Source organism: Rhamphochromis sp. 'chilingali' (assembly GCF_963969265.1).
Source record: "Rhamphochromis sp. 'chilingali' genome assembly, chromosome: 3".
Taxonomy (NCBI): Eukaryota; Metazoa; Chordata; class Actinopteri; order Cichliformes; family Cichlidae; genus Rhamphochromis; species Rhamphochromis sp. 'chilingali'.
Genome location: NC_137931.1, coordinates 27,737,831 through 27,764,400, shown reverse-complemented (window position 1 = coordinate 27,764,400; position 26,570 = coordinate 27,737,831). Strand labels below are relative to the sequence as shown.

Here is a 26,570-nt window from a genome sequence, read left to right as displayed (position 1 = left end):
GAGAGCTGGGGACCAATGTCACTCTAACCTGCTCCAATCAGACATCAGACACACACTGGTACATGGAGATCTACAGTCAGTTCAGAGCAGGTATCGGCCGCAGTTTTTCCTCAGCAGGCTCTACCTACTACTCTCCTGATTTTGAAACAAAATTTTCAATCCTGGGAAACAAACTTGTGATTAAAAACTTGACAGCAGAGGACTGCAGGCTTTACTTCTGTGGCATCAAGAGAAATGGTAGCACTCAGTTTGTGGAGAGTTTCAGCCTCGTCTCAGGTAAGTACAAAGTTTATTAAATTTAATGCTAATAATAACAGAAGTACTTATTACTATTGATTTACTTGAGAGACCTGCCATGATGCCAAGTCTCTCTTGGAAAATAAATGTTTAACCTCAATGAGATTTTTACCTGGATATAAAGGATTAATAAAGATAACTTAAATGTGTAACTTCAGTCAGCTCTCAGTATCTTGCATGTTGTGTTTTCTAAGGGCCAAAGTGCACAATGAAAAAAAAGAAAAGAAAAAAATATATTTAAAAAAAAGAGTTGTATTTGATAACTAAAACTACATTTATTAATACAGCAGAACCCCGACTTACAAAATGAATCTGTTCCCGAGGGTCTTTCGTAAGTCGAAAATTTTCGTAAGTCGAAGCACCCATTGCGCGTTTTGAGTGAGGCGATGCTGAACGATAGGCTATAGGCTAATTGCTAACTAGAACAACAATATGTCGTTCAAGTGGAACAGCAAAGCGCAAGTACAGAAGCCAAGGGGATGTCACATGATTCGGAAGGCATTGTGGGCATTGTAGGCTCAGCCAATCAGAGAAAGCGGATTTCGTTACTCGGGCATTTTGCCGTAACACGGGCAGAAATATTGCCGTTCAGTGCCTTCGTAAATTGAATTTTTCGTGAAACAGGGTATTCGTAAGTCGGGGTTCCACTGTAATTGTTTGTACACAGTTTCACTGGTACGCTTTAGTGAAGCTATTTCTTAGTCAAAAACTCATTACGCTTTCCTGCAGATCTGTATCATGCTGTTTGAAATTGCATTGTTCTTTAGCTCACAGGCTTTGGTGGCTGTGGTGACAGTTTCCCTGCAGTGCACCAGAGGTATTTATGTGGTGCAGTGCATTCATGGTTGCTTTTTTGTATAATGTTGGAAACCACAGACTGTAATAGGTGAAGCTCCCTGTTGTGACTAATGCAGTGATAGGCTTGTCTCTAGAGATAAAACAAAATGTTCATGAATTTATCACTGATAAAAGATTTATTACCTCCTACCACAGTGATTACTTCATAGCTGATGTAATTTTGATGAGATTTCCTCCATCACAACTTTGGTGTTGTTCTTGATCAGCATTTGAATCTTGATATTTAACTTTTACATCACAAAGCTCACCCAGTCTTGTTTCTTTCATCTAGAAACATTGCAAAAATCAAACCATCACTGGCTCACTTGAGCGGAGGAACCATTAGCACAAACTTTAACTTCTTCCCATCTCGATTGTTCTGATTCAGTATTCCCATGCATTGCTCAAACCTTCAGCTAATCTCTAATTATTCCAGCAGCTTGGCTGCTAGAAATTTAGAATTCATTTATAAACTTTATTTGGAGCTAGACTTGTAGTCAAGACCGCCTAATCCGAGACCAAGACAAGACCAAGACCAGAGGGTATCGAGACCAAGACAAGACCGAGACCAGAGGGTATCGAGACCAAGACCGAGACCGAGACCAGAGGGTATCGAGACCAAGACCGAGACCAAGACCAAGTCGAGACGAGACCAAGACCGAGACCAAGACCGGGACAAAAAAAGACTAACTTTTGTGTGCTTTTAAGGGCTGACATGATGGTACTGACTGGCCCCAAAGTCATCTGACAAAACAGCGATCACCTCCAACAACTGTAAAATATGAAATATGTAACTGGTTTCAGTTATACTTTATATATAGATAAAATTGTAACATCAAACTGAAGATTATAAACTTGAAATTGCATCATGTCCTATTGTAGTAGTACTAGCCAAATTACACTATGATATCAACTTCCCTAAAATGGATAAGGCCTGTCAACACAAAGTGATATGCAGATGTTATTTAAAAGTCAATGGTCACATTTATTTAGTCAAACAACACCATTTTAAGTAACATTCTGTAATCAAACAATATAAAGACATGTGCACACCTCACATGAATCAGATGCAAACTACAAATATTACATACCAATACAAATTGTGCATTAATAAGAATAAGAACAAGTGCTTAAAAGATTCTGGCATCTTGATGTCTTCAGTGGCATGAGATTACAACACACTGCCAATGAAATCAAGCCTGTTGTTCAGTAGGGCAGGAACAATAGAACACAGACATTATGAACAAATAACAAATATCTTATGAACAAATATATAATGAACAAACAGCATATTTTCAGAGAGGAGGGAGAGAAAACAGTTCACATTTTAAAACAGTGATTGATTGCACTTCAAGAAAACTAAAGACTGCAACATCTTATAGCCTAGCCGTGCGCGGTGGGGTCTCATTAGAATGCCTCCTCTACTAAAAACCCTCTCAACTGGGGCAGAAGAGGCAGGGACAGAGAGGACCTTCAAGGCAACACTGTGTAGACTGGGGAAACGCTCTTTGTTTTTTGACCAAAAGGTGAGTGCATCACAGTCAGAGTCATTTATGCTGTCTAGGTACTTGCTTATTTGTGCATCAGTGCTCGAGTCCTGGCTTGTGCTGCGTTGCAACCTAAATGCCTTGTAGCGTGAAAGAAGACGTTGTTTTGGGGGTGGCGCTGAGTCACTATCTGATAATTCTGTGTCTTCTTCTGTTGGTGCTGCAGGTCCGTCTCTGTCTACCTCTGTGATCAAAAGGTCTGGAAAAGGGTGCACACACACACACAAAGACAGGATTAGACAGGATGCTTCTAATGATGCTATAAAACCAAAGACAGTGATAATAAGTGGAACAACAAAAACAACAATAACAATAAATTATTATTATTATACAGTCACCTATTAATGACTTTTTAAGGTCATCTCTGAACCTCTTCAGTGCTGGTCCGGTTTCACCATTTTGGACATCTAAATCTACCCAGGTCAGTCCAAACTGGGGGTCAAGCATGGTGGCAAGGAAGTAGATCCGATGGCTAAACAGCTCTTCTGGATCCTTTTCGTCCATGCAAATCTGCCTGAAAATTCCAGAGAACCATTTCTCTAAGGATCTTTTCAGTGCCCTGACTATAGTTACGGCCTGGGGCATTTGTACTTCCATCTTTATAAGATGATTCTTCAAGTCCAGAACAGTGGGGACCACCATGCTAATAGTCACCTGATGATCACCTTCTGTAAGATCTGTTGCATCAGAAAAAGGCTCAAGCAAAGCACAAAGGTCTTTCAGCTGAGCCCACTCTCGGGTTGAAAACACTAAATTCTCTGTATTGCTGCACATTTCAGTGATGGCCCCGTGGTCAAGTGTGATCAGAGCCTTTAACTGTCTGTAGGTGCTATTCCAGCGGGTGTTGTTTCCTGCTGGGATGGACTTATTGGAGCCAAAGTGTGCCTCAAACAAGTCTTTGTGGTTACTACTGCTGTGAAGCAGGTTTGTAAACTTGCTGGCTTTGGCAATGGCTCTAGCTATTGCCTTTACCTCTTTCATCCCATCACTGATTACAAGTTGCAGCGAGTGGGTGAAGCAAGAAAGACGTTCACCCGTTGACCATGGATCAGAACCTTCTGCATCCTCCCACATTGTTTCATCATCGAGGTCATCACTGCTATCACCTTCAGGGTGCTCTACTTCTGGCATCCTGACTTTAAAGGCCCGCTTCATATTGGATGCATTATCCGTCAGAATGTAGCTTATTTTATGGCCAATGCCATACTCCTCAACTATTCTGTCAAAAGCTGAGGCGATTCGTTCGCCGCAGTGCTTCCCTGTGAAACGCCTACAGTCAAGCAAAAATGATTGTAAACTGTAAGAGTCCTTGTTCTTGCAGGCAGCATGAGCAGTAACTCCCAGGAAAGTACGAAGCCTCCGGTCAGACCAGAGGTCTGTTGTTATTGCTACATTTGGCTGGACTTCCAGGGCTTTGATTATGTCACCCTTCAATTTAGTGACAAGGTGAGGTATCAGCTTCTCTGTCAAGGTGGTTCTAGACACAGGAGTGTATTTGCTATCCAAGACATTCAGGAAGTGTCTAAAATGTGGATTCTCAACGATAGACAGGGGGAGAGAGCATCCAACTATAAGGTCCTGGAGGATGGACTGGGTGATGGCCTGTTGCCTGGGTGAATTTGGGGAAAATAAGTGGATGCTTGGAGCAAACAATGATAATTGAGGCTGTGTGGGATTGACCGCTATCACTGATGTTGCAGAACCTGCTTTGTACTCCAAGTACCTACAAAACAGGGAAATAGGAATCTGTAAAACATCGGTTTCTATTCAAACACAAAAACTACTGTATCTTACAAGCACAGTAATTTTAAACCTATCAATGAGGGCAGACTTTTGCATACAAAATAACCTAATCTAATCCAGTGTGACACATATAGATCATTAGGCACAACTAGTAATGATGAAAATACTGGAGTGTTCAGGGTTGCAAGACCTTAAATAACAAGAACAGAAAAACAGTTGAATGGAATCTACAAAAGACAAAATGTCTGTGCATTAACTTTGCAGGTTGCATTAAGCCTCCTCCTGCCAGTCAGCTATCAGACACAGTTGTATTGACAAGAAATGAACTACTCAATAAAGTCTGAACTTACACCAATACAAAATAACTGTGTCTAATAATGCTAAAATAGCCCCTACACACTGGACTGGTTTAGTAGGGCAACATAGTAGAAAACACCTAAGAAAGTCATAATCAAAGGTCCTTAAGTTCGATTTAAGAACCTTAGGACTCAGTTTTGCGATCCGTGCTATCTGGACCAGAGCCATAGACCGCTCTGATCTGGGCTTCACTGTCAAGAACGCCGGTGTTAGCCGAGCAATGTTATAGGGACACTCTTGAAACGCCCGTCCTTACTTACGAGTCAGCAACCACATAAATATGCCCATTAAAGTCGACAACAAACCACACCATACCAGCCCTTAAAGTGCTCACTGAAATGGTTTCGATATATTTCTGCTCAATGAATTCACCTAAATACCTAAAGTTAGTGAAAATTGTTTAAGCAGCTGATAGCCACTGCTAGCGCTAGCTACCTGTACATAGCATGTAACGTAACGTTAAGTTAAAGTTAAGTCTGCAGGGACGGTTGCAAAAAAACTGTCCCTACATAATTTATAATGTTTGAAGAACACATTATAAATAACAATATTACATAAACATGACCAGGTCATCTGAGGTTGGAAAGGTAGTTAGAAGAGTTTGAAGATGGATAGATGGCTGCTGGCTAGCTTACCTTTGAGGGTGTTTGCGCTCCAGGTGCCTGGTGAAGGTTGAGGTAGTCCCGGCTGTCTCGGTCAAGGAGACTTTGCAAAACCTGCATTTTGCCGAATGCTTCTTTTTTGCATTTACCAAAAACTGTTTGTGTTCTATGAACGCAAACTTTATGACAGACGAAGTCGCTGACATTTCTGTAACTTACTGACCGGGCATACTGCTCAATCTAATGGGTTGCATTTAATTGTGTTTGAAGGGCGCGAAAGGCGAAATAATAAAATGCCACAATGTGGAGGGATTTGAGCATGGCTGAGCCACTGTGTGTCGCTGTGTGACAGCTGAGCAGCGAAAGGAAATTAATTGAGGAGCCGGCTCTCGCTCAATGGGAGTCGACTATTCTGGTTCACTACAAAGCACTCTCTAAGCGCGGCTCTCAGAGCTAAAGCTTTTGCGCATGATACATTATCGAACGTTACGCTGTGTGTCATGGATACTGTTGACTCCAAATCTCCCGACCACTATGTTGAACTGAGACAACAAGACCCAGACAGCGAGACCAAGACAAGACCGAGACCAAAGTACGTCGAGACCAAGACGAGACCAAGACCACGTAAAAGTGGTCTCGAGACCGGTCTCGAGACCAAGACCGGTCTCGAGACATCCAACTCTATTTGGAGCATATATATTTCCCTACATGATCAGGTATGTGGCAATATAGCAGATCTGCCAAGACTTCATTCCAGTAGTTGGTCCCTCTGATCATTTTGTGAGTGTCTTGGAACTGGAAGTGGAACTTTTTCATATCCAGAGATGACCATGGCATGAAAGTAGTTTTCTTATTTGGTCAGTTTAATGATTGCTTTGAATTATCTGAAAACTTTTGTAGGTTAGCTTTTCCTTAATCTTTAGCCAGTTATTTTGACTATAGTTCATTTAGTCAACATGATGACTGAATGTAAGACTGCATGTTTGTCTGTGTGGAAATGTAAACTTATATTTTGCTTGTTTTTATCAAATCAGTAAAGAAATTTGTGACTGTGTGTTTTAAATGTTCTCTGCAAATAGTCATTATTGTAACAGTGTCCTATTTAGAGGTAAAGTAAAGCTTCAGTAATATCCAGTGTTGGTCAAGTTACTTGAAAAAAGTAATCAGTAACTAATTACTGATCATTCCCCCCCCAAGAGTAATCCTGCTAATTTACTGATTACTTATTTGCAAAAGTAATCAGTTACTTAGTTACTTTTTAAAAACATGATTTACAACCTGAATAGGTGATAAAGTGATAGATCTTTAAGCCCATACAAACTGTAATCAAATGAAAAAGTCTCCTTTTAAAACTTGTTTTTATTAGTTTTAATCTTTTAACTTTATGCATCAAGCAAAAATTAAATTATATGCAACATTCTCTGACTGGAGGAAATTTGTTTAACATTTAAACTTATTTTCTGCACATTCCAGCTCATAAAATAAAATATATATTTTTTGTTTACACTCAGTCTTTCAAATAGATGCACATAAAACACAGCAGAAAATAAATAAAATCAAAGACTCAACGGTCCTGTTGCTCTGTTTTCCCCTGTAAAGCAGGAGTGGGGCAGGCGGAGGTTTGCCCTGGTGCAGGTGTGCCGCAGTGTGTCGAAGGTTTTGTGAATTTCACATTCCCGTGGCAGCTTGCTCTGAAGTTAAGGGTTTTTTCACTGTAAAAAGAAGTTTTCTTCCCACGCAGTGAACAGAGGACACTAATGTTTTGTCACTTTTGACAGAATCAAATTCAAAGTCAGGTCAGTACTTCCACGCTTTAAACGCTGCAGGATCATACTCTCTCCACACTCGATATATGATCCACTGTTGCCACGAACGTCGCACTCGCTTACGTCACTGCCATGAGAATCACGGTTTAGTAATGCAGCATGCTTATGGGAAAGTAACAGTAATCTAATTACCTTTTTTGTAATAGTAATCCCTTACTTTACTCGTTACTTAAAAAAAAGTTATCGGATTACAGTAACGTGTTACTGCCCATCTCTGGTAACCTTATTTCTTTGAAGTGTGACCTCTTTACTGTACAATAGAAGAACAGTCGAAACAAAATTTGAGGCTTTACCTGAAAGATGACATCATTCATTTCTAAAGACAGCTGCTCAAATACGACATGATCCTCAACAGGTTGCCAATTTGAAATATAAAAGGCTCCAAGGAGCTTTGAAAGAAAGCGACTGGACTACTTTAAGTTTCTCTAATCTAAAAAGTTTCTTTCAAGTCCAGTTGCTTTCTTTCAAAGCTACTTAGACTTCCCTGACTTGGGTGCCTGAGAACATAAAAAGACATCATCCTAACAGCTGCTAAATCAACCTGTCAACTCACCTAATCTTGGAAACATTTGTTTTCCACCATTGTGTTGGTCTCTAAAGTTACAACAGACTAATCGCTCACTAATCAATTACCACTCACCCTCAAAACTACAACTCATAGATGGTCAAAGGTTAAAATAATAAACAATAATATTTCTAATATTATAATAAATAAACACCAGTGCAAAATGTCTTTGGCACAACACGGGAATCGCGTTGCCCAAAGCCTGAGCAAAAACAGATACGTTTTTTTTTTTTATTACTGCAATTTTTTTCAGCTTTTGAAAGTTCCTGTAATATAAAACAGTAACTTGGGTCGACTAGATGAACTATTTGTTAAAGTGTAGTCAGCTGGGCCTCAGACATGAAAACATTGTTAATGTCTGATAGTTTTACGAAACACTATAATTTCTTGTTCGATATGTGTAACTTTTCTTCTTCCAGATATCTGTCCAACCCCTGACCCTGAGTGTGGAGTGTTGCAGAGGCAGACTTTCCTCGTCAGCTCAGTGATCCTGAACTTTGTGCTCTTTTTAGTACTCTGTGAGTCATTTTGTCTAAATCTCTGTGGTCTGTCTGCTCTTCTATTAATACCAGCACCCCTCCACAGCAACATGTTGCATATGTAGATATGCAGAAATGCTACCACTAACTCATGCAGCAGTATTTAATGCAACCAGCTCAGCCACAGTAATTTTTAGTCAAGCTTGCTTTGAACCAACCTCCCATTTTTATAATAGATGTCAACTCATCTTGTAACCCTCTCCTTCCAGCAGCGCTTCTTACTATGTGGATTCAGGCATCTGTAGTTTATATTCATCCAGCTTATAAAACATTTAGTGCAGGTTCATACTGTAACTTTTACACATAAGCTGCAAGTATGTGAGGTAGTTTTATAGTTGTACATTTGTGGAAATAAGTATTTTTAAAGTTGGCCCACAACATTCTTTATGTTACTCACATATTACCAAAGTACGTAGATGTAATCCATGGGGGCTGAAAGCCGACGCTGTACAGACAGTACAGCACAAACGTACTGCTCACTGCCCCAGCAGGCTTCAGCTGTGCTTCTGCTGTCCAGATGTTGAAAGGTGTCTCTGCACAGTGGAGAAATGTGTTGTATGTGATGAGTGCTGATGTGAGTGTGAAGGTGATGTCACTCCCCTGATGGTCTGTTGGCAGGTCTGAGTTGTGTATGGCTGTGTCGGAAGAGGAGAATCAGCAAGTATCAGGCAAACCTCCCTCCAGCTGGGACCAGTGAGAGGCTGGAGGCTCCACAGGTAACTCAAAGTGTACAGGTGACCCTGCAGCTCATGCTCATTGTTCTCCTTCAGTGCTACTTTGTCCTGTACTCAGTGCTGCTGTTGTGTTTCAGTACGAGGAGATCCAGCTCCCCACTCCCTCTGCTGCTCCGCTTCAAGAGTGTGTTTATTACAAAATTCAGCTTCCTCGCTCCACACTACCTCAAAGCTGATGGACACACCTGTACAGGTGGATGATACCTGCTGGACAGAGGTCAGTCTGATAACTGAAGACTTGCTGCTCCGCTGCTCGAAGGAGGATTTATTTTTTCCTCTCTGGTTTGAGTTGTTGGACCAAAAGTTCTGAATCAAAATTTTCCACAAACTTGATGAAAGTGCTGCAAGATTAATTTTAGTCAGAGACAATCTGCTCTGCTTCTGAGCTGAGATGGACCCAAGAATGTGACAACCTTTAGCCAAACCTGCTTTAAGGTGCTTCAGGATTTAACACCATAACTCAATGCTGCTGTGAAAACCTGTAAATATGAAACTCCAACATTTAATATTTATTTGTTCTCTTATAGTTTGTATCTGTTTATCAGTTTTTGTTTTTTTGTTTCAGCTGTTTTGTTGTTTATGCTGTTTTCAAAGCACAGATTTTAAACACAGTCTCATTCCCTAAAAGGTCAGCATGATGATGAAGTATGACAACAGAAAGCTGCATTTTACAATTAAATGTCAAACAGAAGTGAAACCAGGACAAAGACAAAATATCACATGTTGACTGTGAGAAATGTGATTTTTGAAAGACATATTTTTTTTTATTTGTTGCAGCATCAAATTTAAAAATAATGTTGTGAGAAGCTGTCAAAATTACTGAGCCGTCCATTTTCCTCTGCTTATCCATTTTAAGTATGCAGGAGTCTATACCAGCTGTCATAGGGCTAAAGGAGGGGTACACGCTGGACAGATCACCAGTCTGTCACAATAACATGTAACAAAATTAAATGTGTTTTTTTTTAAAAGCATCCCTGGTAAACACTGAAGTTCTCCAGAAAGACTTTGTTCACAAATAACTAATCCATCCACATTAATAATCTCAGTTTGAACATTTGGGCTGTTGATTTAAAATCTAAGATTATATGGTCTTTGCAAATTATTGCATAACAGGTTTGTTTTAGTATAAGAATATGTAAAAGAACTTTCTACATACCTGTGGCATTATTCTTTTGTTCTGTGAAAATACACTGCGATCATTTTCAGTTTGATTACAGCATTTATTTTTGGTTTAGGCATTCGTGTAGTTATTTAACACAAATAGAACTTGAGTTCACACCAGTGATTTGTTTGTTTGAAAGAGAAAATGTGGTTTGAAGTATTTCTTTGTAATGTTTAATATGAACCTATTAAACATTTGAGAACAACAAGGGACAGAAACAAATCTGGATGATATTATTTAAAAAAAGAGTTTCACAATGTTCCTCTTTCCTCAAGGCCATGTGAGTGTTTGTTGGTCAGATTTCGCAGGAAACTATTCAGCGCTTTCCTCACACGTTCTGAAAACAACAGCAAGTGACAACCTGTAAAAACAATTTCAGTTGTTGCTTCTCAGTAAAAGGCCAGCTTCCTGTTTCCATGTATTCTGACCATGTTGGGCCCCATCCTGCTCCAACCAGTACAAACAGGTCACGTGTCATGTCTGGTAGGCAGGATTTGGACCCAAATGTAGGACCCAGGAGACAGGAAATACATTTAAAAGGCAGCTTTAATGCTAAATTCCAATGAAAATGTTCCCCAGGAATGAGGAATTCAAAAACTATACAGAAATGAGACACACACAAATGTAATGAGGAAAAACACAACAAAAACTGAATAAAGCTGAAGGAATAAATAAACAAGATGATGAGGGCAAACAGGAGATACCTGGGAGGGTAGTTTTACTAACTGAGAAAATAAGAGAAGGGGTGTGAAACTAAATACAAAGACAAGAGACAAAACACCAAACAAAATAAAGCAGGAAGTAACTGAACTTGTAAACAGAAACACAGGCAGGCAGGAAGCCGACAAAATCAGGAAAAACATGATTGCAAATTACAGAGCCAGGAATGAGAATAAGAGAAATAACTCTGAAGTACAAATGAGCTAAAATACCAAACTCAAAATGGCAAAACAAAGAAGAAACTACACAGAAACATAAAATGGGGGGGAAATAAAAGAAACTGAAGGTACTGAACAATAACTGAACCTGAATGACCAAAAATCCCAAAAAGGTTAGCAAAACGAGCAGGGATGAGAGAAGATGGGGCAAAAACAGGTCCAGATGGCAGATCAAGAATGATGATATTTGTTAATCTGAATTTGGAAATCATTGGATTTGTGTGACTTACACCAGTGATAAAAAGTCTTTATCATGTCCTAAAATGAATCCATTACAACCTGAGATGAACAAGAACACACAAACAAAGCCCAAATTCAGAAACAGCGTGTAGAAAAACTGAGTTTAATGATCTCTCACATTCAATTCTGGGTCACTCTTCTTTACTAAGTTCCTTTGATTGGGACTTGGAGGCATTCGTTTATACGCGGCTCTCTGAAGGGCCCACCACAGTATTTCAATCAGGTTGAGGTCTGACCTTTGATTGGCCCATTGCTGAACTTGATTCTTTTCTTTTTTTAGCTGTTCTGTTGGAGATTTGCTGCACGCCTGAGCTGCGGCTGAGCTTTAGCTGTCAGATAGATAGCATCAATATTTGGCTCTAGAATACTTGCATGGGCATGCAGAGGAGTTCATGGTCAACTCAATGACTGTAAGGTCCCCAGGTCTCATGACTGCAAAGCAATCCCAAATCATCACCCTTCCATCGTGCTAACAGTTGACATGAGGTTCTTGTGCTGACATGTGTGTTTGGTTTTCCCCAGGTGTAATGCTGTGCACTATCACTGAACATAGACACTTTTGTCTTATATGTCCAAAGAGCATTAATTTAGATGTTTTGTAGCTTGTTTTAATGCATCTTCACTTTAACCCTTGTTGGCATGTTCTTTTTAGAGTGGCTTCTTCATTACTTTCATAAATAAGGCCTCATATCTAGTGGAGTGTTTAAAGTTACCTGTGCCACATCAGTTTGTGGGGTTGAATTTTTGCAGCTTTCAGAGCTCTAGTTCCTGTTTCTGCAGCAAGCTTCAGCCACAAGTTTATCATCACTGTATATGTACTTTAAACCACGCAGAATAACGACAATGATCATGCATTTGTATCAGTTGGTTTAGAAAGAAAACAAAAAGCAAACGCAAAACACACATTTATTTATCTACATTACCAAAACATACCAGATATTTTCTCCTAGCATAATCCTACAGGATCACATTCACATGTTGTTCATAGAGTTTACTTTGAGCCTTATTCACGTTTGTCTTTGAAGAATAAAGCGCATTAAGCACAGCCTGCATTTGTGCTGAGTCTTTTTTTTTTTGTTATGATGGTAGTTCAGAAATTTCCCCTTAAGAACTTATTGAGTTCAGAATAGAAACCTTTTGAACAATTAGCCAATCTCAAAATGTTTAGGAACTGAGAGGCAAGTCAGTCAAAAGAGGAACATCAGTAGATACACAAAGGGACCCGCAAGTAACATAAAGAACATAAAGACGAAGAGAAAGTGGTGTAAAAACACCACATGATTCTTATCATTTCTTTGTGTGGGAGAATAATGAGGAAGAGCTCAAGGAACCAGTGATGTCACACACACACAACACAATGGCAGAGCAGCAATAGAAAGCTCAAAAGCTTTTACAAAGAAAGAGAAAAAGCCGGCAACAAATTTCACCTAGAGAATATTTAGTTTGAAACTATGCTAATTATCAGCTCTTAAATCTGCTTTACTTGGGACAGAAACATGCTTCAGTGCAAAACAACAATGTAATGACAGCCAATCAAAACATATCAAAGTAAAATAAGGATTCAATTGTACATTTACTGTAAATTCAGAGCTGTGGGTTACCAGCAGGTGAATGTGATGCCAGGTGAGGACCTGCAGCTCAGCTTCACACATCTGCTCTGATTAAACAATTTAATACAATAAATGCACACTAACAGGCTTCCATATACAGCAGGCAGGCAAAAACAAAAAGATAAAGCAAAATATATAAAAACACCTGTTTACTACCAAGTGAAATGATTAAATGTACGGCACAAAATAAAAACATACCAGCAATCGATTGATGGCTTCAGAGGAAATAATGCGCAGGTGATCTCTACAAAAGCACAAGTAGCACCAATCAACAAAAATGTGGCCAATTCAAACTGAGGCAGCAGCAACATGCACGCGACTCCTACCTGTAACAGCTATAGAAGTAAGATAACCAAAGGCACAGATATATACAGCAACAAGCGAGCCAGTGAGGGATGCTCAGATGGCAGCTATTATTTATACTAGTACCATACAATGTGATTAATGCAATTTTCAAATATAATATTCACTCTGCTACAGTAGCTATGGGAAACATGCCAATGTAGACACTTCTGCATTTCATAAGAGGGAAGCTTGTTTGCTAAACTGTTCTAAGGGTCAGCAGTTATATTTCTATGCATTTACATATTTACTGTGAATTTTATCCAAACTGAAGCACTGTATGACTGACCATTACCAGCTAAGCAGAGTCATTGGAATTGTCATTAATTTTAGACTCAGATATCTGACGCCATCCTAAAAAAAACAGCATTGCTTAAGACTTCTGAAGAAACTTTCAACAAGACAGCTAAAGTGGAACAGTCTTTTTGGAAAGACATGTATCTGTTACACTATTGTTTTTGTGTAGGGTTGGGGATTTTTTTATGAAACATACTTCAGAATAGACAATATATGGAAGCAAACAAACAGCATTTTCAACTTTTTTAAAAAAAATTAGAGACGGTTACAATGGTGACATTTGGCATATGTGCCCTGATTCACCCACTCAAAACTCGTCATTAGTTAATAATAACTTTTTAGATTTGTTACCAAGTTATTGTTGTAGTGTTGTGTACAAATTTGAAAGAAACATTACTGTAAATACACAAAAATGTTGATTTGGGAACCTTTCACTTTGCTGGGTCACTGATTTCCCTTTTTACTGACCCTTATTTGAGTTCCTTAAAGTTTCCTAACCCGTCCTTATTTCTGGTGTAAAGTTGTCACAAAAATTATTTTAAACCCAACTTATGAAGAATATCAACACCCAGTTAAAGAGCAGAGTCATCTGTGTATAAACCTGTGTTTACCACATTATACAACAAAATTTATGAGGACAAATAAACCCTCTTAGATATGTAATATAATTAGATATAATTAGTGATGATAATAATAGTGTTAGTGGTAACAGTACTAATGAAAAATAGAAGAAGTTGTATAACAGCTGTATTATAGCTAGAGTAGGTGTTAGAAGTAGCTGTAAGTGTGTAGTAATGTGTGTGTGTGTGTGTCTGCACTGTGCAGTAATAGAAGATTATATTTGGCAATAACAAATTCGACACACTAGAAGCAGCATTTGCAGATATTTAGTTAGTGCTAGAAGTCAGTGGGGATCTGCATGAGTGAAGGTCATTTTATTATTTCTAAGGCATGAACAGGCTTCAGCAGCTTTGCAGAAGTCTTTGTCACCGCAGGGACGTTCACATAAAAAAAATGTCTGACAGAGAACCGAGTGTGACTTGACAAGAAAAAAACTCTGAAACCACATCCTCTTTCCCTCTCAGCCCTGAAGGAGGCTACAGGAGAGATGATATGCGAAGACGTCTGTTTTAAACTCGTCAAAGTTGGCACTAACCTCTATTGTTAAGGTGTATTCAGTCATTCTTGACTTAATGCAAGTTTGTCTTGAGTGTAAATCATTCAAAGTGGCCTAAAATTCAATGCTAAAGAGCAATATTCTGTTTGTGTTTGGATGCGTGAGTCGGCGGGTTTTTGATGTTGTCATAGTCATGAGGCAAGAGAACTCATGTTTCCTTTTAAACCCAAAAGTCAGAGACGTCAACTTGAAACTGATTCCTGGCGAATCGTCATCAGGAGTGTTTATTTTGTTGCAACAGCTGTGGCACAGTCACATGGACAGACTGTCACTTGACTCACTTGTTGTCTAACTAAATGCAGACCTACTGTATGTTTGTTCCCCAGTGAATCCTTTTCATACCCTCTAACCTTTAACACCCTCCTTAACTGAGACTAAAATGAAACATCTGATTCTTGTGTTGTGACTTTGTGTCTATAAAAACTTTATTTTAACTAAAACCAAGACTTGAACTGGTCATTGATCAGGTGGGTACATGTGACACATTACCATACAATGTAACCGTACAATTAATCACAATTTGTGCAGAGAACAAACTTTAGCTTTTGTTTTATGCCATATTCGTCTCCGGCTTTGACTCAGTCTAAACATGTATAATGATATAAATCAGATAATACGTAGAGCCAAACTATAAAAATGGACAATTATTCATAAAACTTGCACTTTTCTATTAATTCTCTTCCATGTTTACAATTTTTTTCTCACAAACTTAGAAAACATCACAACTGAAAATATCACAAAGGTTTGAATCACTTCCTCATAAACAGCTGCTGGTTTTCCTGGTGGGGTTGTGGGTCTCTAATAAAAGCCTGACCAAAAACCAAGACGTTAACTCATCTTGTTAAAGCATATATAAATTTAGATCAAAATACCTCATGTGATTGTGAGACACATTACCACACAGTGGGCGATCAAAATATATTTAACACCTAATTTAAAGTGCTCTTTGCTCTTCTTCAAAGATGAGGTGCAAAACATCCAGAGGAGGAGCGGTGTGTCTTCTGAATACTTGTATTTATGCATCTATGTTTTCACCACAGTTGTCAAACCTGTGCAGAGAACAAAAATCAACTTCTGTATCACATGGAGCATCATTATGATAATGACTATGACTCAGAGACCAGTCAGCAACTGTCAAAGTCTGCAGTTTCCAAACCTCAAGGTAGCGACCAGGATCAAGAAACCTTTATTTCAATCCCCAGGATCAGATCACCAACCCCACTTTTTACTATCAGGTACTTTGGCTTTGAGAAATCTTGAGCACCACCAGCCCAGCTCACCTAGTTCTACGTAAAGCAAGGAGATCCAGCAAACAGGTCCAAGCGGTCAGAAGACAACTTCTAAACATAGCAGCAGAGCTGGGAGCAGTGGACAGAAAACATTCAGAGATGTGAGCTTCCAAGAAGAAGGAAAAAACTGGTCTGTAATAACCACATGGCAGAGGCGATCACATTTCTATACATTTCAGCATTCTTTTATTACTCTCAGTTGCTGTCAATTACACACAACCAGCTGCAGTTTTCCAGCTCGCACCTGCACAACAACAACAACAATTACGGCAGGACATAGTTCAGCCCTTTAAAGCAGGTGCAGCATGATTGTTGATGCTGCTCAGGTGAGACCACCTCGCCACAGCCGCGCCACCGTCTTTGCCCCGCAACAAAGTCATTATCTTATTTTTAATTTCATCACTTTTTTCTTGTTACAAGAAACTCAGCAGATTCTTCATCATGATGCTAGCAGCATCATTTTTAAAAGTGTGAATACAAACAGGTCACAATTTTCTAGTTGCTTTTTTGTGTTTTTTTTACTATATTTTTTCCACATATCTCTCCTTCCACTGAGTCAAAGCATCATCAGCAGAACAGCTCCACACCAGATCACCAGCTCGACATCATATACTGCTCAGCCTTCCTCATTACTGGTCTCATCCTTCTTATTAGTGATGTGTTGGTTGCGAACGAAACGGCTCTTAGAGCCAACTCTTTGAAGTGAACGATGCGATCCAGCTCCTTATTGGGAGGCCATGTTTTTTTTTCTTTCTCTCACCCTCTCTCTCGCACTTTTTCTTCCGCTTCACTCCGCACGCGAGCCTTGTGCTTTGCGCTGGGAAGAGGGGGGGGGGGCTCTGTGCCTAGCTCCAGGATGCTAGGCGCAGTGTTGAGCTTTTGTTACCCAATGGCTACACAAGCCAGGAAGTACCAACGACCAGATTTGGTGTGTGGCAGTAACAGGTAAATTAACTTTTTTTTTTTAAATTATTTGAATATATATGTGTGCTTGTGTATAAACACACAAACAATACACATATGCTTTCAATTGTGTAATTTAAGTGATCTAGGTAGCTCTGTTCAGTTAACGCTACAAATGTGTTTTGGAGTTTGTACATGTTTTGTCTCTAGGGACCACCACATATATTTATATATAAACATATATAAATAAAACCACTTTTTTTTACATTAGTAATTCCTTTTGTGCATAATTTTATATTATTGTTAATAATTAATTAATTAAAGCAACAAAACAACCTGAAGAGCCGGTTCGGAGCCGAAAGAGCGGCTCTCTAAAAATCCCATCACTAATGATCAGATATCAGGTGATCAGTAGACTTATTTTCTCACAAACTCCGGTCCATTCAGATATCGTTTTATAGCTACAAGTCTCCCCCTGCTGGATATTGGAAAGAATGCAGGTTTAAGGTTTCATTAAAGTTTTTCTGAATCACTAAAACATTAAACTCCCTTCCCTAAACCAAATTCTCAGTGGCCTAAACTTGTGTTTAAGATTTTGAGAAAAAGAGTGGATGAGTTTTGTAAATTGTACGGTGGGCCTGAGAGGCCAAACGGACTGCAACTTAAGAAAACACCAGCAATTAGAAATCCCAGTCTTCAATTAATTCAATACAAAATATTACATAGAGTGCACTATACAGGTCATCGGATGTTCAAGATGGGCTTTACGTCTACCAACAACTTCTCACACTGCCAAACCAATTCACCGGACAATTATATCCACGCTCTTTGGTTCTGTCCACCAGTTCAGAAGTTTTGGCGCGAGATATGTGAAGACTTATCGAAGTGTCTGAAATGTAACATTCCAACTTCCCCTTTAGTGTGTTTGTTGGGCAGCTTAGATAATGTCACTTTAGAAAAGAATATAGCCCATATGTTTTTCACTGCCCTATGCATAGCCAAGAAAACTGTCCTCATGAACTGGAAAAATAAAAACAATCTTAATTCTAACCAATATAGAAATTATCTATTAGATTACATTAGTCTTGATACAGCCTCTGCCACCACATCAGATCAATTGCTCTGGGCTCCTTTGATCAGCTCCATCACCTAGTGGGGGTGGGGGGTCATAGTTTGGTCCCGCCTTCACTGTTGTGATTGGTGTGGGGGTAGGGACAGGCTTAGGGCGTCGGGGGGGTTCCCCGGAGGCATCTTCCTTGGGGGGCTCAACCCGGGGTAGCGGTCATGTCCGGATAGGGGCTCTGTTGGCTCTCAGGTGACTGTTTCCTCGCGGCTGCGTGCAGCGAGGCTAGGGGAGGGTCTGTGCTGACGGACGTGGGTTACTGACCTGGTAGCCTGGCTGCCCCTGGGTGGGTCCGGGATGGGCGTGAGGTTCTGGGGGCGCTCCGTCTCTGGGCTGGGGCCCGGGCCGGGCCTCGGGGGCTTGGGTCCTGGTTGGTGTGTTGCCGGGGTTGTGGGCGGGTGGGTGCATGGGGGCTCAGCCCTGGAGCAGGGTGCCGCCGGTGCATCGAGCCACCTGGGGGGCTCTTCAACTGGTGGGGAAGATTGTCACATCTTGCAGGAGCTTTCCTCTCCTCAGGGGCTCTCTCTGCAGGAGGGGGAGATACAGGAGAGGTGGAGGAAGATCTCAGCCTGGGTGTTTATTGTCTTATGTAGTCTGGAAGAAAAGTGGATGGTGGGGTGGGTGCAGTTTTCTCTGTGGTGGGGTTGGGTGGACTGTCCTGGGCTCTGTGGGGCCGGGAGGCGCTGCTGCGCTGGGCCCCGGTCTGGATGGGCCTGGGCCCCCTTTCCCTTGCTCATTGAGCACTTGAAACACAGTCCAGAGTTTGGCTCTTAACTGGTGTAAATATTTTCTTAAATTCAGACATTCTCAGTTAACACTGGAAGACACTGCAGATGTCATCACTGTTGATGCAGTGATGACATTTGGGGTCCCACAGAGGTCGATGTCGGAGCCGGTAGTTTTGTTGTTGTTGTTTTCTTTCTTCCATCTAAGTCAAATTATTATAAACATGGTTTTTAATTATTATGCAGATAATGAAGAGCTGAATTTAGCTTTGATTCTTGGAAATCACTGTTCCTTAAAAAGACTGAGTGAGTCCACCATGTGTGTGTCCCACAGTTTTTCCAGCTACAAGAGTCCAAAACAAAGGTCACACTTTTCACCTTCCATTCTTAGGTTGAAATATAATTTTAAAAAAAAAGAAAGAAAAAAACTCCTTCTGCTAAAGCACAGCAATCCTGTGGTGAAGAGTATCTTGCAGCTCAGAATATCTCCAAACTGTAAATTTTTTTTAAACATCCAGTCTGGAAGAGACGACACCATCCATCCATTCTCTTCCACTTATCCTTTTCAGGGTCACAGGGGGGTGGAGCCTATCCCAGCTGTTGATAGGCAGGGTACACCAGTCTGTCGCAGAGCTGATACATAGAGACAGACAGTCATCTGCACTCACATTCACACCTACAGGCAATTTAGATTTAATTGATTTAACCCCACTAACTGCACGTCTTTTGACTGGAGGAGGAAGCCGGAGTACCCGGGAACAACACACGCAGATGCAGGGAAAAAATGCTGCCCTGAAAAGACTGCACATGTAGACTGGAGTTAGTCAAATGGTGCAGCCAGATTGCATTACGCCAGTGGTGACCGCTTTGGAGTGGCTCTCTGTGCATTAGAGAATCCAGTATAGCCTTAAATGATCTTGCACCTACATAAAATATATGTGCGTGGAATATTTGTGTCCATATAATCAAGCTCAAGATCATTAAGTTCCAGTTCCCAGAAATCTATCAACTGAGCCTTGTTATAAATCTAAGCTAAAGATGTCAGTTTTTCAAACTTTTGGAGACTTTTGAACTGTAGTAGAAGTTTGTTGTATCTGCACTAATATAGAATAGAGTTGGATTTTTAATATGAGTACTATGAGAGTTCTAGATATTTAAATATTTGTGTTTTTCTGCTATAACAGCTTGAAGACACAAGATGGAGCCACCTGATCAGCTCATCAACATGCTCGACCAATGATGACCATTAGCTCTGCTGTTCAGTGTTTCAGAATTTACATTGATGTAGCTTCTGCTGTTACTTCTGCTAAAACATGTATTACTAGTACCACCTTTAGAGGTCAGGGCAGCAGGATTAATCAGACTCTTTATCTCTTCATAAAACACAGCTACCTCTCTAAGCTGCACCCCACCACACTCCAAATATATATGCGCATTGTAACTGTATAATTAGGCCAGATCACGTTAATACCTGAAATGGTGATTGCACAAAGTAAAGTCAATGCTGCAGACGTTAGGCTGGATGTGAAGGAGGTTCACTTCCTGTGGAGTTTCTTGGTATTTGTGGTTTGTCTGAAGGTGTTGCACACAACATAATCAGTGCCTGAAGTAGGAAGTGTAGAGCACTTCTGTGTCAGAGTCCATCAGAGCTGAGCTGCTTTCAGACGACTCCGTCTTGTTGTGGATGCTGAAGCTGATCATGGTTCTCCTGTGGATGATCCTGTTGGTGCTTCTGCTCTGTGCAGAGGCCGAGAACGTGACCGAGGTCAGAGGAGAGCTGGGGACCAATGTCACTCTAACCTGCTCCAATCAGACATCAGACACACACTGGTACATGGAGATCCACAGTCAGTTCAGAGCAGGTATCGGCCGCAGTTTTTCTTCAGCAGACTCTACCTACTACTCTCCTGGTTTTGAAACCAAATTTTCAATCCTGGGAAACAAACTCGTGATTAAAAACTTGACAGCAGAGGACTGCAGGCTTTACTTCTGTGGCATCAAGAGAGGAGGCAGCACTCAGTTTGTGGAAACTTTCCATCTTATTTCAGGTAACTGACTAGTTAACATTTTTGCATTGACTTTTTTAGAGGATGTGGTGTCAGAATGCCCCACTGTCAGTTAAATATGCCAAAAGTATATAGGTCTGGCAGTAAAATTGTGGTTTTCTTCTTTTTACACCTCTGATGTGAGTCTGACAGAGAAATGCAGCACATTTCCTATTTAAGGTGTAAAAAAAGACTAGACTAGTCTGAAGAGCAACATAACAAAATAAAGGTCCAAACAGTCTCAGACTACATGGGTATCAATGAAATCAGCTGAGCTTGAAGTAACTCTATCAGTAACACAGGAGTGGGCTAATGGAACAATGAACATCCACCTTGTTTAAAATTGTATAAAACACAACCTTTATGTAACCCTCAATTTGATTGCTGTGAATTTCTATGAAATAGCTGTCTAATGCCTCAAAATGATACAGTAGGAAACCAACAGTGATGTGGAAACCAGAGGCCAATGAATGTCAGCAAAATACACCCTCTTGTAGCAGCAACAGATACGCTAACCTTTAGTGAAGACAAGTGGGCAGGTTGTGAGCTTTGTCTGATGTCAGTTTTGAGACAAGTGATTTAAGCGACCACCAAAGCATTTTTCTTACAGAGGAGTGGCAAATTCAAAAGTTAAAGTGTGAATCATAAAGGTTAAAAAAAAAGGTTAAAAAGTATTCACAGCTGGGCCAGTTCAAACTTCTTAAACTATCAGCTGAAAAGTCCTCAGACATGTAAAACATGTTTCACACACTTGTTCATAAATCTGTCTCCCTTTTCTTTTCAGATGTAACTCAAAAACCTGTCGCACTCACTGACAGCAACCAGCAGAGTGAGCTTTTCATCCTGAGCTCTCTGAGCCTGAACGCTGCACTCGTTCTTGTGGTGATCTGTGAGTCTGTTACTTTGTCTGAAGCTTTGGTGTCTCTGCTCTTCTGCTAGTACCACCATGTCTCCACAGTGTGCAACCATTAGATCATGTTACAGAACAGCAATCAAACCACCTGCTCATTAATGAAGCTGTTTTTATGTCTGTGTTTGTTATTTTATTATTTGAGTAAAACATGTTTGGATGCAAACATCTTAACTAAAGTTAATAAAATTTTACAGAATAACATCTGTGTTGTACAAATGCAGCTCTCAAGATTACTTCAAGGATTTTAATTTGCTCTTTCGTTAGTTTTTGTTGAGATAAGTCCATTAAAAGGGTCTTAAATTCTGCTTTTGCTGCATGAAGACCAGATGTTCACGTGAAAAGTTTAATGAATGACGTAAACCTTTGTAAAATGATCAGTGTGAACTGAAAGTGCAGCATGTCCAAACACAGACAGCACGGGTGTTGTCCCTCAGCAGGTGCAATTTTTAGGGTCCTCTTAAAGGGGGTGGAGCTAAACTGTCATGGTTTGGCTGTGTGTCACAGAATGAAAACTTAAAGAGGCAGCTTTATTGTTCTATAGCGGGGAAAAAATCAAATGCAAACTACAACATGGAAACTGGAAATTAATAACTAAAAACTGGAAAGCTAGAAAACTAGAGACAAAGATACCAAGAAGCACGGCGGCGGCGGCGGGGGGGGGGGGGGAGGAAGACCAGCACAGTGAGGGCACAATGCAACGCTGGCAAAAAGGAACACAGGGCTTAAATACACAGAGTGATAACGAGGGAATGAGAAACAGGAGGAGAGCACAGCCAGGAGTAATCAAACATGATGAGACCAAAGGAAGAAAATGTAAAAACGTTTACATAAGATGAGGACTACCAAAGTAAAACAGGAAGCATGAGACAATTCACAAAGATGCAGAGTAGACACTAAGACGTGGAAACATGACAGATCTGGAAACAGAAGTAACATGAAGCACAGAGGCAACAAGTAACCAGACGTGGGACACAGAGAATGTGAAGAAACTGAAAATAGAAACCAGAACAACAAAATATAACCTCAAAAGAACTAAAACCATGAATAACAATAATCACCAAATATAAATTAAACACAAAACACTGGGTCACACTCAGGATCAGGACAAAAACTGAACTAAGAAGCTGAACTCAGAAAAATGATTTTTCACCTTCACTAAACATGAAGCAATAAGTTTAAGTAACATATGTCAAATCAAAGGTTTATTTATTCAAATAGTTGAAAAAAGTGCTTTGTAAAAACTTGTATATCAGTTTTACCAGTTTCCATTACATGAAATGTTTTACATTGCACTTGTGTAACACAATTATAAAGAAAATTTACATGTAATTTATTTAGTTAAAGTCAGCAGTTTGTTAGGAAAAACAAAAACATTTTCAGAGTGCGTTATTGTCCAGGATGAGATAAAGAAGGATTAGTTTGAACTGTGAATGATACAAAGCTCTGCTGGAAGGAGTGAGAGGAAGGAACCTTTATGCACTCATTAGGTGTCACATTGTTGGGAGGAGCAGCTGACTGTGCTTCCTGAAATGTGTTGTATGTGATGAGTGCTGATGTGAGTGTGAAGGTGAAGTGACTCCTCTGATGGTCTGTTGGCAGGTCTGAGTTGTGTATCGTTGTCTCTGAAGAGGAGAATCAGCAAGTATCAGGCAAACCTCCCTCCAGCTGGGACCAGTGAGAGGCTGGAGGCTCCACAGGTAACTCAGACTTTTCAACCAGTATCTACACAACTCGACCCAGTTTGGGTCAGTTTGGTACAATTGAGTAGCGAATCCTGTGACATTACTTGTATGCGATAGTAACACAAAAATGCTGTTTAGTTTTTGAAGAATTCGCTCTCATTACTCATTAAATGATGCCACTAACTAGCCAATCGGTGGCATGGAGTCTATTGATGTTGCATGTCGCCTCAGATCCCTTGAAACTCAGCAGATTCTAAAACAAGGAACTGGAACCAGCTACTTTTTTTAGTACCTGGTATCAGGTACTACCACCTAATGGAAAATTATGTACCTAAAGACCAAGTTGAGTCAAACAAAGCCGAGTGTTAGTAGTGGGAAAGGCCCTAACGTGTACAGGTGACCCTGCAGCTCATGCCCATTGTTCTCCTTCTGTGCTACTTTGTTTGTACTCAGTGCTGCTGTTGTGTTTCAGAAGAAGGAGATCCAGCCCCCGCCTCGATCTGCTGCTCCTCCATCAGAGGGCATTTACTACAAACTTCACCTGCCTTGCTTCACATTGCCTCAAAGCTGACAGACACACCTGGACAGGTGGATGATACCTGCTGGATTCAGATTTCACAACTTTTTGCCAAACCTTTTTTAAAGTGCTTCAGAACTTCAGATGGATAAACCAGACCCAGAGGCTGCTGTAAAAACCTGTAAATATGTGTACAGTTCACTTTCATTCATCACATTATAGTGAACACAGTGTGAACGTTACAATGTTGGACAAAAAAAGGCCGTGTCTGAAAATCTTGAGATTTAAAAAAAATAAAAACAATATAAATTGTAAAGCTACCAGAGACTGAAAATTAAATTTCAAAAAGTCATAAATAGATCAAGCAGAGTGTGAGAGGTAGTTTTTCTTTTTTTTTCTTTTTTTCAATTCAAGACCATCTGACGTTGGAGTGAATTTAGAAGATCATTGCGTTGTGTTAACAAACACCTGAACGCTCCAGACCTGCAACCTGCCAACAATGCTGCTTTTATAGAGCTGCTCACGCTCACTGATGATCAGTTACTGATGTGCACCTGGGTGCTGCAAATCCTGTTTATTCCTACGGAAACAGTAAGGCTGGGATTAACAGTTGGTTTAGCTTTTGTTAAATAAATAATGAGACAGCGTAATGTGTCATGTTGTGCTTTTGTTACTGTGTGACAATGTGTGTGTGCAAAAACAGAATCCGCTGATTTACATTCAGAGCTTAAACAGAACTGAAACTACAAAAAAGCAACATGTTCATGTGAGAAATTACAAGAAAATAGGTGACATCATCTCTCTCGAAGAGATAGAGGGATTTAATGCTCTGTGAAAGTCTGCAAGGGTAAATAGTAGTGAAGCCTTGAAACTTTTCTTCCAAGGGGTTAAAAAGTTCCTTTCTCAAGGTTTCATGTGCTCATTTCAACTATTTGTTATGGCCTTGTGGCTGTGTTCCAACAGTGTCAGCATGGAGATAATCAAAGAATAGAAATAAAAACATAAAAACACCTTAATATGACTTTGTGTAGTTAATTAATTTCATCAGTTTTTATAAGGATAATAAAAGTCCATCAATGTGGAAAAATCCTGATCAATATGATTTCAGTCAGTGTTTAAATAAACAGGACATGAGACATTAAGTGTTGCACTGCTTTCCAGTGATGGGACAATGATTGTGCTTACAAATATTCAGCTGATGGTGACTTCATTCACATTCTCTAAAAATATTTTGGACTTGGTCAGTTAGATTTTTAGTAATGAGCTCTCTAGCTTTGGAGAAAAAACTTTCACGTGATGTCTCCAACACACACGTAAATTATGTGGGCATACATTGAGTTTTCTATATGCACATAAATCACACCAACACTTGAACCACTTTCTGAACCAGCGAGGCTTCAGTTTCATCAATGACGTCACTTCATAAAAGACTTTCTGGATTTCTTGTTATGAGGCAGCACGGCATTAAAAACAAACCTAATTCTGTGGATAATCACTGCACACACACACAAAGCTCAAACTCTACCATGAAAAAAACAAACAGAGAGACAGAAACACTGACAAAGCACCCGGAGTTTGTTAAGATGAGTACAAGTGGAAACCTGTCGAATAATAATAATGATGTATACTTCACTGATCCCCGTGGGGAAATTACTCTCTCTGCATTTGACCCATTCACTCAGTGAAGCAGTGGGCAGCCACTAAACAGGCGCACCAGGGAGCAGTGTGTAGGGATGGTACCTTGCTCAGGGGAGCCGTTCAGTGGATTCAAACCCCCAACCTTCCGATCATGGGGCAACCACACTACCTACTGAGCTATCCCTGAATGCTCTGGCCAATCACAGTGTGAGATTCTTTGGAAGTCATGGATGTTGTGTCTTCTTGGATATCTGGCTTCACAGCAAACCGTGTGGTTTCCCCACAGTGGACAGACCCACAGCACCAGCATGAAATGTGGGGCAAAGAGGAGAACACACACACTTGTATGCTGAGTTACTATCAGCAGACAGTTCAAAGCCAGAGTGTTGAGTAATGTGGGACATGCTAGTGCACACCGCAGAGGAATCCTGAACATCTACAGGTTTAGAAACACGTTGTCCTCCAGAAAATGTCAGTTTCAGGGAAGTCTTATTTTTTCTGCAGGTGAAGCAAAACCATACTCGTGTACTACCCTTTAAAGTACATGCAATCCATGTTTGTGCACATTTTCAGTTTGATTCATTCGTTTTTGGTTTAGAAAATTCAGAGGTTGTTACATATTTCTACTGTCACCTGTGTTAGCAATGCTGTAACTGTCAGGTTTACGTTCCTTTGTGTATGTAAATATGACCATATCTACTAAAAAGGACAAAATAGCAGTGTCCTAATAAGACTGCAAGTGTGGTTAGTTTTGTGGGCTGCGACGCATAAAATGCCTGATGGTGTTAACAGTAGCACTTTGCTGTGTTTGTTTAAAAAATAAAACATTGTTAAAGTGCAGGCAGCTGAATTAGTGCAGGTCCAACACTAAGAATGTGTTTGAGACAGATCATCAGATCATGGTGAAAACTCCATGCACTTT

At 40.2% G+C, this 26,570-nt stretch overlaps 1 long non-coding RNA gene across 1 annotated transcript; it reads left to right on the top strand.

The window, feature by feature from the left end:
* Positions 1 to 121: 121 nt before the first annotated feature.
* Positions 122 to 8,232, top strand: LOC308394176. Its single transcript, XR_013971134.1, has 3 exons — positions 122 to 276; positions 6,983 to 7,179; positions 8,194 to 8,232. It is a non-coding gene; the product is annotated as an uncharacterized lncRNA (long non-coding RNA).
* Positions 8,233 to 26,570: the final 18,338 nt, after the last annotated feature.